The 14,162-nt window shown below is 43.0% G+C and overlaps 1 pseudogene across 1 annotated transcript; it reads right to left on the bottom strand.

Annotated features, from left to right (window-relative positions):
- Positions 1-4,549: 4,549 nt before the first annotated feature.
- On the bottom strand, positions 4,550-8,824 carry LOC105421192 (bZIP transcription factor TGA10-like; annotated as a pseudogene). Its single transcript, XR_016058744.1, has 4 exons — positions 8,738-8,824; positions 8,516-8,588; positions 6,295-6,550; positions 4,550-4,958 (listed from the first exon to the last, which is right to left on the bottom strand). The product of XR_016058744.1 is annotated as a bZIP transcription factor TGA10-like (transcript).
- Positions 8,825-14,162: the final 5,338 nt, after the last annotated feature.

Raw genomic sequence — 14,162 nt, 5'->3', positions numbered from 1 at the left:
GAATGCATCATTAAATGCATGGTCATATAAATGCATCACGCTCCTGACATGGCTGTTGGAAGATACTTTTCATCATCATGTGGCCCCCGCTCAATAAAAGCTTAGGAAACAATGGAAATTTTGAAAGTTTCATAATAGCCCCAGAACTGGTCAAGATCTTCACAAGGACTCTCAAAAGTCTCTTGTCATGTTTCGTCGCATTCCGACATGTCTAAAGCAGTGCAGACTGAGAAACAGTTCCAGTAGAATCACCTCTCGCACCCAGAAACGGATCCTATAACTAGAGTTATATTTTTGATGTCTCAATTTTTTGTGGGATTATCGCCATTGGATCAGGCATAGTTGAAAACCCCCAAGGGTCAAATTTCAGCTTGAATGGACATCCCAGGAAGAAGTTATAAGAAAAAGAGCGATACAGGAGGAGTTGCACGCTATCACGTGCGGCTACCTTGCAACTCAACTCCATTGAAGGGGCAGTCACGACTAGTGATTTTCATCTCTCATATCTCACCCGTCTCAAATCAGATCAAACCCAATGTTTTTAAGAGTGTTCGTCTTATCAAGACAAGCGTTTCGATATGTCGCACGCCCCGTGATGACACCAGAGCGCGAAGAAAAGTTAGAGAGAAGTTGCTGATCCGTGAAGAAAGTGCATGAAAATCAATAGCGTCATGCCTTGCTCGAGTGGCCAAATCACGCCGCTTGCGTGCCCGATAGATGTGAAACTAGTTCTTTCGCGTGCATAAGGCCCGTGGCCATCCCTGGTCCAAACGTCGCAGATGATGAACAGTTGGATTTCGCACACGAAGACTATGAAGTGGCTACATATTTCGGTGCTGAAATTCCAGATTTCGGCCAAAACTCCAAACTCACAAAACCTTCGTTTGGGTACAGAATCGAGCTACGTTTGTTGCCCTGTGATCGTTATGGCATGCTCAGTGCATTCCAGTGAAGAAATCACAGAAAAACATCAAGGAACGAGCACACAATCGATCTAAAGTTTTAAGATTCATTCAAATTTTAAGTCATATGATCATGCCCTAAAAATACAATTCATGGCTTGAAGTTGATATCGAATCGATCTCCATGTCGATCCCTACAAGAAAACAATCATCTCTCTATCAATCGGGCATCGGAATGACCCCGGATCATCCACAGAAAACCATGCACATTCTAGGGCAACACAGGGACTGTTTTAGAATTTCAAACTTTTTTAAGAAGGGGCTCATCTGTAATTTTTCATCCTATTTTCTAATTTCTTTTAATTCAATTAAATCATAATTTTTAGCAATTGGGATTAATTTTGATCATCGACCCATGTTTAGGTACACTTCTATATATACCTCGTACCATCATTGTACGTGGCGGTTGGAACTCTTCACAAAAGAGAGAGTTTTTACTTAATTGAGTTTCTCTTTCTTCTCATTGTTGGGTCACATTGAGAGAGAGAGAGTAAGGAGAGAGAAACTATTGGACCGCTACCTTTAGGCTCAAGGTAAATCTTGTCTCTCTTCTTTTTCTTTTCTTCTTCTCTCCCTTCTTTTTCTTTTCTTCTTCTCTCTCTTCCTCTTCTCCTTCATTCTCTTCTCCGCATGAGATCCCCTCAAAGGCCATACACGACAGTGGCAACGCCGTGCATGCCTCTCCTGTGGTCTCACAGGTCGCACATGGCGATGACAGGGCCATGCACGAGCCTCTTTCTCCTTCTGTTTGTCTATCTTTGTTCCCTAGCAAGGTTTGCAGATGGCACTGGTCATCGCCGTCCACACACGTATCCTCGACGCCTTAGTGAAGAGTGCAGATGGCGAAACTCATTGCAGCTCGCAGGGGTCTCCCCTTGTTGCATGCCTATTGCAGATGGCGATGCCTATTACTGCCCATGGGAGGTCTCCACAGTACCTATTGTCATCCGTGAGCTTTATTTAAGTACACGGTGTCTATCGCCGTCCGCGAGCCTCGTTCAGGTGCTTGATACCTATCGTCTTCCGTGAGCCTCCTTTGCGTGCTCAATACCTATCGTCGTCTGTGAGCCTCCTTCACGTGCTAGATACCTATCGCCGTCCGCGAGCTTCCTTTGCGTGCACGATGCCTATCGCCTTTTGCGAGCCTCCTTCGTGTGCTCGATACCTATCACCGTTCGCGAGCCTCCTTCGCGTGGTCGATACCTATTGCCGTCCATGAGCCTCCTTCGCCTGCTCGATACCTATCACCGTCCATGAGCCTCCTTCGCGTGCACGGTACCTTTCACCGTTCGTGAGTTTCCTTTGCATGTGCGATGCCTATCGCCATCCACGAGCCTCCTTCACGTGCTCGATGCCCATCGCCATCCACGAGCCTCCTTTGAGCACTCAATGCTCATCCTCATTCCTCTCGCGTCTTACGCTTATGGCTGTGAGCCACACAAGAACTATCGCTGGGCGCTTCAAGAATGGCTATCACTGCACGCTTCAGGAGAGGCTATCGCCGCCCGCACAGGGGTGCATTCCCTTCTTGTTTTACCAATGGTAATGCCTAGTGCTGTCCGTAGTTCCTTGCTCCCCTTTCAGCCATGACCAGTAGCGTATAGCGTCAGCGCCATCCGAAGGCCATGACACTGCTACTCCATGGTCGTGGGTGGCGATGCCTAGTGCCGACGGGATCCGATCCCTTCGCCGTCTTGTGCCTTTTCTCCGTTCTCTCCTCTTCTCACTTGATCGCCCTAGCCTAGCATTGCCATATCGGCCTCGGTTTCGAGTAGGGTATTAACGTCGTCCTGGTTTTGAGTATCATGCCCGTCTTGCTACCACTCCGAGTCGGTCACTGTTCGGCTATCAAGCTAGTCTCGTCCCTTCTTCAAGCTTTCTTCTGTCTTAGACCTTTGTTCGAACCTCCAACTTTATCTCTCTAACCCCTCACATTCCCAGCCACACGAATGTGCATTGCCCTAAGACAAGGGTGGGCCCTTCAGCATATAGAGCATTCATCTTCTCTTCTATTTAAATTTTTTAACTCGAGCATATCATTCAAATACTATTACTCCCTCTCTTATATGCACGGCATTGAAACACTATTTCTCTCTCTCTCTCTCATATGCTCATATACACATTCAAGCAGTCACACAATTATAATTTTTTTTTTTGCAATTTGATATTTAGAAGGAGGTAAATCGTATACTATGAGGTATTGACCTGGGGTACAGGAGGGTCATAATCATCTCGATTGTTTGACCTAATTTCAACAATAGATATTTCACAAAGTTTCTGGGGTACAGGAGGGTCATAATCATCTCTGGTTCTTTGACCTAACTTCAACAATAAATATTTCATAAAGTTCGAGAAATTTTTTTTGGGACGTAAACTTGATCAATGATACAATATGAGTGGTGGCACGATTGTGATATTTAACGATGAAAAATGATTGTGACCTCGTTGTACCGAAAACAATATTGTATTTTTTCCATAAAATCAGCCCAATTTAGGGTGAAAAAAGCAATGGGAAGGAGCTACATTTTTATGTACAAATTACAAGTTAAGAGTTGACATAAATTTATATATATGTGCTACTGGTCTAGGTTCTAGCCACTAAACTATTAAATTTTAAAAAATGCAAACTCAGTTAAATTATATCATAATGAACACTAATTTATTTGAAATGCTAGAACAACCCCAACTGCTCGCTTGTATTAAACCTATGCATGAGACAGAATATCGAAACCAACCCATTTTATGTTTTGAAGGACAAAAATGCCCTCCTATTTTAGGGTCCGGTCACCCCCAAAATTTAGAATAATACAAAAATGAGTTATTGGAGGTACAAGAGCTGAAGTCCACGTAGTGCCAATTTTCAAGTTTCAATCCCAACTTAACCAATCGTTTTAGACCTATGTAAGATGTCACACGTGTTTAAACTCCAACAAGATATGACAGTTTCTTATATTTCAAGAACTAATAATAGTTACATATACCATAGAAACCAATACATCTTATTGAATTCGATAGGAGTACTTAATATCACTCAATATTTACCTCGCGCAAAAAGATGTTGAATATTTACTTTTCCGATGGATGGGTCGTGCTTGGAGTGCCAATCATGAACTGTCATGAACTGTAAGGTTTCGGACTATTGTACTTGCAAACATCATCAAGGGAAGTTTACTTAGGGATTTCTAGGAAGTTTTGGTGACCATAATTTAAACATTACTATAGTTTGGCTCATTCAAAAGTCCAACTCAAACTCCCCTAATACCATAAAAAAAAAAAAAAAAAAAAAAAAAAAAAAAAAAAAAAAAAGAAGCAAAGAAAAGAATTTGATTGATTCAAACATCCAAATTTTAAACTGCCTGAAATAAAAAAAAAAAATTATTTAAGCACTTTGAAAGTTGAATTTTTAAACCACCAAAAAGCATTATTTTTTTTCTATGTTTAGAATGTTCTGAAAGTTGAACTTGGAATGATTATATTTTTTCCTGTTTTGGAAGGCTATTATGAACCCCAATCACATAGGTATGTTTGATATTTTGGTGACAGTCTAGCACAATATTTATGTTTTCATCTGTTCAAAAGTTGGTTTTGGAAATAAAAGTAAAATAAAAAATAAAAAACTCAAAAATTTTGGAGGCAAAGAATGTCAAAACATGGATCCTTCTCCAATTCCGAAATTTATTGAGGCCTTGATGTAAATTTTTATAGGTAAAAATGGCCTTATCAATGAACAATAACACCATGTAGGATGACCCATACCTGTCTTACAAAGCCCTCGAGGGTGGCAAGCTTGTTCATGGCTAAGGCCATTTGGCCCATGTAGTTGGCCATAATGGTAGGGGTAGTCTATGAGCCTGATGCAATTGTCTCTGAGAGAGATTGGTGCAAGCCTTCGATGCCTTGTGTGAGAGCGTCCTCAGCCTGTTGAGATGATTTTTGTAGGCTACACATTGCTAGGAATTGTTGCTCAGTCAAGGGCTCAATTTGTGGTACTAGCATCTGCATAAACACAAGTTAGGATAGGTTAAAAGCAAAGACGGTTTGGATTCTTAAAAGGATATTGAAGTTGCTTTGTGTTACAAACTTTTGAGAGAGAGGGAGTCCTTTATTGTTTAATTGTTAACATCCTAGAGAGAGAGAGAGAGTCATTAATGCCTGTTATCATATATAAATCTTTAAATCAAATGAAAAACTTGTATTCCCCACAGATTTTGTAACGCCTTTCATTTTATGTGATGTTGTTAGTGTTTTTTCGCCGAGAATTGCATGATTGCTCATGTAACATATATTTTTTTACTTTTTAATAAATAGGTAAAGGCCAGATATCCCCACAGATTCATCCAAAACAAAATAACCGAAAAATTAGGTCTATATTGATATCTAATTTTGTTTCTTTTATTTTGGCAAGTATCTATTTTTTAATGTTTTCATTCCATTTTTAGTAAAAAGTTTGAAATGGCAAGCCTCCTCTCTCTCTCTTTCTCTCTCTCTCCATTTGACTGGCCAAGAACATGCACCAACCTCCTCTCTCTCTCTCTCTCTCTCTCTCTCTCCATTTGACTGGCCAAGAACATGCACCAACCTCCTCTCTCTCTCACTCTCGGGCCAACAACATGCACCCGCCTCCTCCCTCTCTCTCTCTAGGTTCCATTTTCACTTTAGAGAGAGAGCCTTTGCACTTTACGAGATAAAAGTACATCAAGAAAGAGACTTGGCAGGTCTTCAATGCAATAGTGGAGAGAAAGAGCTTCAACTGAGAAGGGCAAAATATATAAAATGAGAACATTTTCATTTCTACGGGAATGTGTCCATTTTAGTTAGGGAAAAGGTTCTATAAGGTTGCACCTTTAAACAATTCAAATAAGGGGTACCTCCAAATTTTATCATACTATATAATTTTGTTGTAAAAAATTCTTAGTATTATCTTAAAATCTATTTTCACATCTAATTAAAAAATTTTCAACTCCAAAAATGGTTAAAGTCAAGTAGATCGATAAACATATGAAATCTTGAAATGGACGGTCTAAATAATGTGTTGCATGATGCTCTATTTCTGGAACTCAAAAACTTTTTTTTTTTTTCATATTCATACATCTCGATGTCGAGATGATCTATTAGAGGGTTTTTCAACATTAAAACACATTTTCGATGGATTTTTGAGGTACATTTGTAATTCAACATTTTAAGGTTGAAAACTTATATAAACTTTTTCCTTTAGAGAGGCCATTATTCTTGTGTATGATGCGGTCCTTAAGGGGGGAGAGAGAGAAACGCCATTTTTCTCATGTATGATGCAGCCTTCGAAAAGAGATATAGAGAGAGGATAGATGTGCACCTTGAGTAGATCGGAGGGTCGAAAGCCTCCCATCCATAAGAAGCACCTCTCAGCCGGTGTCTTCCAAACGCCGGACGCTAAGTGAAAAACATCGGCCCTAGCCACCATATCTCCTCATAGTGACCCAAGCAATTATCCACCTAAAGCCAGAGCTCACTCTCCAGCAAATGCTCGGAAACCGCTGCCCTCAGTTCGCACATCAGCCGGTGGTGCTCCTCTAGGCACCTCGCATACTCCATGTCAAACACCGCCGCTTCTACTCGCAAATTACAACAACATATTCAAATTAGAGAGAGAAAAATAATTCAATATTTTACAGAATGAGAGAGATTACATAATCACATTATACACGAGGAGAGAGAGAATTCCCAATTATTATATAATACGAGTAGGAGAAGAGAATGCGTTAATGCGTTACACACGAGTCTAGAGAGAGGAGTTTTCAGAGATTATTGAGGAATATTTTAGTACATTAAACACGTGTCATGATAGAAAGTTAGGAATTTAAAAATCCATATGGATTACCTAACTTACATTTAGAGCAATGGTTTAAAAAACGGATCGGTGACCCGGATCGGGCTTCCAAAAAACCGATCCGGATCGGCGAATCGGCGATCCGGATCGAGAATCTGGTGAATCGGTTAGAATAAAGCTTAAAAAAAATTCGAAAAAATTATTAAAATTCATTATAAATATTGTTTTTTAGGAATTCAATAAAAAATGAGGGTACTCCATTAAGAATTTTCATGTTTTTGAATGAATATGCGAATATTGATATGTTCTTTCCCTGCATGAACCGCCATTCAGCATTTAATTTACAGTATTTCGTGCTCATCCCTACACTGTTGCTGTTGGGACTCGATATGTAAATAATATGGCTGGGATAGGGTGGCCTCAAAATCATCATCTCTCTCATTTTCTCTTTGAATAATATGGATTAAAAAAAAAAAAAAACAAATTTTCAAAAAAATCGATCATGGATTAAAAAAAAAATCACAAATTTTTAAAAAATTCTATCATGGATTACAAAAAAAAATTCGATCATGGATTAAAAAAAAAAAATCACAAATTTTCAAAAAATTCAATCATGGATTACATAAAATTCGATCATGGATTACATAAAATTCGATCATGGATTACATAAAATTCGATCATGGATTACAAAAAAAAAACAAATAAAAAAAAACAAACAAAAAAAACAAAAAATTCAATCGTGGATTACAAAAAAAGAAAAAAACAGTTCGATCATGGATTACAAAAAATTCAATCATGGATTACAAAAAACTCTATTATGGGTTACAAAAAAAGCAAAAAACAAAAAATTCAATCATGGATTACAAAAAAAAAAACAAACATTTCGATCATGGATTACAAAAAAAAAATAAACATTTCGATCATGTAATACAAAACATTCGATCATGGATTACAAAAAATTCTATCATGGGTTACAAAAAAAAAAAAAAAAACAAAAAAATCGATCATGGATTACAAGAAAAGAAACCAAACATTTCGATCATGGATTACAAAAAATTCTATTATGGGTTACAAAAAACCAAAAAATTCGATCATGGATTACAAAAAAACAAAAACAATTCGATCATGGATTACAAAAAAATTGATCAAGTATTACAAAAAAATCTATCATGGATTACAAAAAAAAAAAAAAAAAAAATTCCCTACGGACTCGCCGATTCACTGTTCGGACTCGCCGATTCCGTACAGTGAATCGGCGATTCACTGTACATAATCGTCCGGTTCTCTCTAGAACCGGACGATTTCCGATTTTTTAGACGATCCGGTCCCCTTTTCACGATTTCCGAGTTGAACCGGCGAGTCCGGTTCGACTCGGCGTTTTTTAAAACACTGATTTAGAGAGAGAAGGGGTTAAAGTCAGCTATTGCGTGTATGCTTTGATTTCTAACAGAAAGACACCATTTTTTGCACCAAAAATCGTAAAGTTAAGGCGAGATGAAACCCCATATTATGCAGTGGAAGTCTAGAGAGAGAGAGAAACAGGTGGTTGCTTCCCTCTCATGGACACCCTAGCGCTAAACTGCTCCCCAAGATGCTCCATTATACAATGCAAAACAACTCCAACCTAACCATAATGTCTTCCATCTTCATAACGGGACCAAAATGCCCTTCAACCCTTTTTTTCCACCATCTACTAGACACACTCTCTCTCTCTTACATTGTTATGTATGTGAAAATGGGGAAGTACCTGTGCTCAAATTGCCACTACCGCATGGAAGGCATTGGTCACCTAGCATGTCGCTTCCACCAAAGAACATACCCTGACAATTCAACAAACGAAGGAAACAGAACAACTTTTTAAAGAAATATGATCTGAAGACAAAATTGAGTGATATTTAAGTTGCACTAAATCCATTGTAAATGATTTCCATTTCTGCAGTATGAGAATCACATGTTATGTGCTTTTAACTTGTGTTCTTGCTCTTTGCAACTCTTGCTCGAGCTGGGTTAGCTTCATCCTACTCGACTCCAGCTGCTGAACATACGACTGTCTCATCCCAAAAAAAACCCTAATTTTAGAGAGAGAGAGTTTTTTGAGTTGTCGTTCAAAACCAAAAAGTTTTAGATAGAGAAAGAAGACAAATTTCACAACCGACTGAAATAGGAGGAAACCATTATGGTTTCTGATGAGATTTCAAGAGAGAGAGAGAGGCCGAGTTTTCTTTTCCTTGTTATTTCAAAACTGACTAAAAAACAAGAAGATTGCAGGTCAAGCGAAGAGATTTGGAACCAGCTAAAGCAGCTGGGGGGCTTTCCGTTGTGATCTAAGAGAGCGCCCATGAGAGTCAGCTCCAGTAAGTCACGGACCGAGGTGAGGTTGGTCCCTACCTCACATCCAAAATTCCTCTCTCATTAGTTGGATACCTGCCATTGTTCTTAAACAAGGTTCTCGAGAGAGCGATCTCGAGTCTTGGGTTTTTCGAACCCGAGACATTTTCACCCGATCACCTAGATCCTGAGAGGGGAGATCGAGGCACCTAACCAGCTTGACGACTCCACTGGGGACTTATTAACCCTTCGTAAATTCACTCTTGTTTGATCAGTATCTCCTTTCACTTTTTGCACTATTTTCTATGGCACCTGGGTTATTCAACCCTTTCATCCGAGTTGAGGAATTTCTTATTCCTGCACTCGTGACTGTCCCAAGAAAGCAAGCTGCTCAAGCTTCATTCCCTACACTCCTTCTTAGTCAGGACTCACAGGTCGGCTCCCAGGTTCTCTCCTGAATCGGTGCGAGAGGGGACTTAAAGGTCCCTGCCTCCCCGCTTTCTCGTTCTGGTGGACGCTCCACCAAGTCCCCTTACATTGGTAGCACATCTGCTATCACACACAACACCCACCCTACTACTGGCAATATCTTGCCAATCATAATGCTGAGGTACGTCGGAAGGATACCCTATCCACTCTCGTGAGAGGTAAGCAGGTTGCCATCGCTTCCGAGGGTCACTGCAAGGCTACCCCTTGAACTCCTTTACTACCCTGAACCGCTACCCCTGGAGGCTCATCACACAAAGGAAGAGATCCTGAGGTCTCCACCCACGCACACAACTAAAGGCTCGTAGTCCATCAGCTCGAGCTATGCCTCGAGGGAACTTTCATGCTGCCTCAAACTCGCGTTCAAGACTGGGGGTTCTTGGGCCAAACCTTGTGCTTGCCATGCAACCCACAGCTCGGGGCAGCGCCGGTTCTGTGTCAGCTCGAACATCAGAGGGTCGATTGCTTCGTCCTACCTCTCACCCCCCCACACAGCTTCACCCAATGAGAGATGGGTTCCTGACCCGTTCCTCGCAGACACAAGCTCGTGGGTCTCACCTTTCCAATGTCAAACCCGTTAATCGAGCCTGGGCTGACCCCCAAGTCACCTGGACGGCTAACTCTAAAGGTGCACAAGCACCAACTTTGCATGTTCCTCCTCGCTCTCGACTCAGGCGAAGTCATGAACCAACTCCTTCTTATGCTGCTCTTCCGCCACTGAGCAAGCACCTCGAGACCTGATACTCAAAGGTTTTTCCTAAGAGTACCATCTTGAGCCAACCTCAGGTCAGCTGCGCATCTGATTCTGACAAAGGGAATCGGAACAGTGGCGTGATGTCTGGCAGAAGCATCTAACCTCCAAAGCAGAAGCCCAAGTTGCCTTTTGTCCTTGGGTCCCACTCCCTACTCCAATTAATAGATATGGCCCTCGCATTTTCAAGAAAAGTGGAGCAGTCTAAACCTCAGGCCCCGTTCTGGGGTGAAGTCCACAACTGCCTCAGGATTAAGCAAAAGAGAGGCCTACTGATCCTGACTAAGAGGCCTCTAAGGCAGCTGAGGTCACTATTCTCGGAAACCACTGTCTCGTAATCCCTTTTTCCCACTTCAAACTCCAGAACCTGAGTGAGTCCAAGATTATTGTTGGGTCATACTGCCAGGAAGCCACGGTCCCAAGACCGTCGAGAACTGGTCCTCACAAGATCAGCATACAAGGATTGAGTCCAGTCTGGGGCATGCTGAGCCTCTACAAACTGACTTGCCACGCACAACTCGCCAACCTTGGCAATCGACTGCTCCACCTGGCTCTGACCCTCCAGAAGAGACAGTCAGTGTCATGGAGATCAATGATCCGGATGACACCCAAAAAGAGCGAAAGAACCGGTTCAAGGTAATGATATCGTCCATCCTCGAAAAGATGGAACACCTAGAAGCCTTTAGGTCCCCTTCTTCTCACCTTGAGATCGATTCCCCGACCGGTGAAGACACAACTCCCAAGCAAACTCCCCCATCAGTCTCCCAAGGTAGCTCTGCCTCTTGAGGGGTTTCCCAGAATGTTGGCCCATAGCCTCAAGAACAAGGTCTCAGGCATGCAAAAGGCGTCGCTCTACCAGAAGCCATACCCTTCGTACATTGACCAAGTGCCATTTCCCTAAACTATAAAAATTGTACTACGTCTCCTCACCAGCATACTGCCCATTTTCAAGCTGCCTGTCGAGAGACGGTGACTAACGGATGACTCCTCCTCTGTCAGTTCGTCAAGACTCTCGTAGGGCCAGCCGCCAATGGTATGCTCGACTGCCTCCAAAATCCGTGCACACCTGACTGGAAATGGAGCAGTTGTTTTACCAGCACTTCTACAAAGTCCAAAGGACTGTAGAGACTATCGAGCTCCTTACTCTGACTCAAGACCCTGATTAGCCAGTTGAGAAGTTCATCGCTCGATGGAGAGAGCTGGCAATGTTTCATGCCACCCCTATGACCTAATAAGAAGCTGTCCAGACTTGTATATGGAACATGCTTCCCGAGATCTCCCTATATATTGAGGCCTCCAATCCGCCCTCCATGTCAGAGCTCATCTCTAAAGTAGTTCGTATAGAGGGTCTGTCCAAGCACCATGGTGGATCTCGTCAGCAACCCTCCAGTTCGAATTCTTACTCCAACAATCGGGGCAACTAGCAAAAGGTGGTGATCAATGCGCTCGTCACCGTGACTGACACCAAGAATGTCGTCCCTCAAACCCTGGACCTCACCAAGGCACAAACGCCTCAAGACAGGGGAAAACAGTAGTCCTATAATAAGGTTCTGCCTCTTAAAAATGCTAATCGAAGCGACTTCCAGATCCAGCACTAGAATAAAGTTTACCCCTTCGATAAGGAGTGGACTCCTGCATTGCTTCGACTCCTGCTAGAACAGAACATCATCCAGCTGTCGGAGGTCAACACCCCAGAGCCGGTTGGGCAGGAGATGAATGAGAGGTATTGCGCCTAACACATGAAAGTAGGCCATCCCACACATGACTGCTATAAGCTCAACGACACTATCGAAGCACTTATTAACAAGGGCCAGATGAAGCTCGAAGAGTTAAAGAAAGCAATCGAGGCAACTGAGGCCTCCGACATAATGACGATCAATGAGGATGAGGGATCACCCACTATCCTATGTGCACTATTCTCCATAATGCTCGAGGAGGGACACATCACGCTGAAGCTAACAAGGCAGCCTAAGTTCCTGCCTCCAGGAACTGAGAACCTCTGGTGCTCGTATCACTTGATATGAGCCATGAAGTTAGTGAATGCACTGGCTTCCATGAACTTTTAGCAAAGAAGATGCAGCAATGCCAGGAAGCTCATGGTAACCCAGAAGGGCACCCTAGAGTCCCTCTTCCTCCAGTGCAAGAAGAATCCTCAACATAAGCCTCGGGAAGCACTAAGCCAAGCCCTCTTCGAGACAATGCTCCAACAGGGTCTCATCACTCCCAAGCCCGCAAGGCAGCCTAAAAGCCTTGCACAGGGTACGAAAAACCTTTGCTACCTATATCATTAAGTATGGGGCCACGAGCCGAAAGAATGTTCTAGGTTCTAAGCTATATTCACTTGGAAGGTACAAGAAGGCCACATCATCTGTACCGTTCTCCCCGAGAACTTCCAAGCCATCGCTCTCATCCAAGAGGAGACCCTGTTGCAGGTCCCTTATGAGCATACACTGGGACCCTTCAGAGCCCTCGACTTCTCAGCCTTGGGAAGTCCACCATGGGCGAAGTAGGTTCAAATCCTTGAAGCGTGAGGTACTCCACCAAGCTAGGACTACTCACCAACCCGATGAGGCAGACCAAACGCTTCCTCAGGGGTTTAAAAGGAGATGACAAGCACCAAAGTCAGTCCGCCGAAGGAATCCCATCCCTTAACCACCAGTCGAGGAAGAATTCCTTAGATCCCTTCCTCCACCGCCCACCTTGCAAGACTTCATTCCAGGCGCGCCTTGCCTTATCCTTTTGTCCAATCAAGCAGATGTCCCTGAGTCACCAATCAGACTCCCTCAAATATGGGTGACGATGCTAAAAGCACCCCGCAATGGTCAGAGATAGGGCAAGACCTAAAATACCTGCCCCACATGTCTGATTTCAGTGACGACATAAAAAGCTGCCCAGGACATTCTAACTCCTCTTCTCCTCCCTCCCTTCTATTTCTTCAACTGGCATAGCTCGACAGTACCCATATTTCAATGCTCTAAACAGAGAGCTTGAAGGCACCAGTCTCAGTAGGTCACAACAAAAGCACCTCAGAGAGATGTTGACCCAGGCGGCTGGATTCTCAATAGCCGCTGACGCCTTGGTAACCCAAGCCAAGACGGAGCCATCTTCAAGCTCTTATTCCCACGAGGCCTGTCACATGATCCAGGTTCATGAAGTGTCACCCAGCTCGGGGAAAGTACTGATGGACCGCAGTCGCAAGGTCATGGACTCCTCGTTTGAAGCCGACCCCTTCATTCCTTGCTCTTACCAGAGACCAGAAATCGTCTCTCGCGCTGGGCCTCTCCTAAAAGCAGAAATGTCAGGATCGTGTGTCTCCACCCTTGAGATTGATGAGAAGCATCCTGAATCCCTAGGCGAGGAGTTACAAGATACTCCGGAAGAGTGGGAAGAAGGTGGTCATGCCACAGTTGATGAGCTCGAAGAGATAAACTTAGGGGATGAAGCAGATTTTAGGCCAACTTTCATCTCGACAAAGATGACTTCAGCAGAGAAAGAGAATTACATCTCCCTACTCCGAGCAAACCGCGACGTATTCGCCTGGCATTATCATGAGATGTCCGGTCTAGACCCTCAAATCGTTATCCATCACCTCAATTTGGACCCTACCGTCAAACCCATGAAGTAGAAATCAAGGAGGTTTAGACTCGACCTCGAGATGCAGATCGATGCTGAGGTGAACAAGCTCAGGCAAGTTGGATTCATACGAGAAGTGAAATACCCAAGATGGATGGCGAATGTAGTTCTCGTCAAGAAGAAGAATGGCCAAATCAGGGTCTGTATTGACTTCCGTGACTTGAATACTGCTTGACCCAAGGATGACTTCCCCCTG

The sequence above is a fragment of the Amborella trichopoda genome, chromosome 7 (genome assembly GCF_054954075.1).
Source record: "Amborella trichopoda isolate Santa Cruz 75 chromosome 7, AtrichopodaSantaCruz75HAP2 v2.0, whole genome shotgun sequence".
NCBI lineage: Eukaryota > Viridiplantae > Streptophyta > Magnoliopsida > Amborellales > Amborellaceae > Amborella > Amborella trichopoda.
The sequence above is the reverse complement of the archived record's forward strand: the minus strand, read 5'-3'. Positions and strand labels throughout refer to the sequence as shown.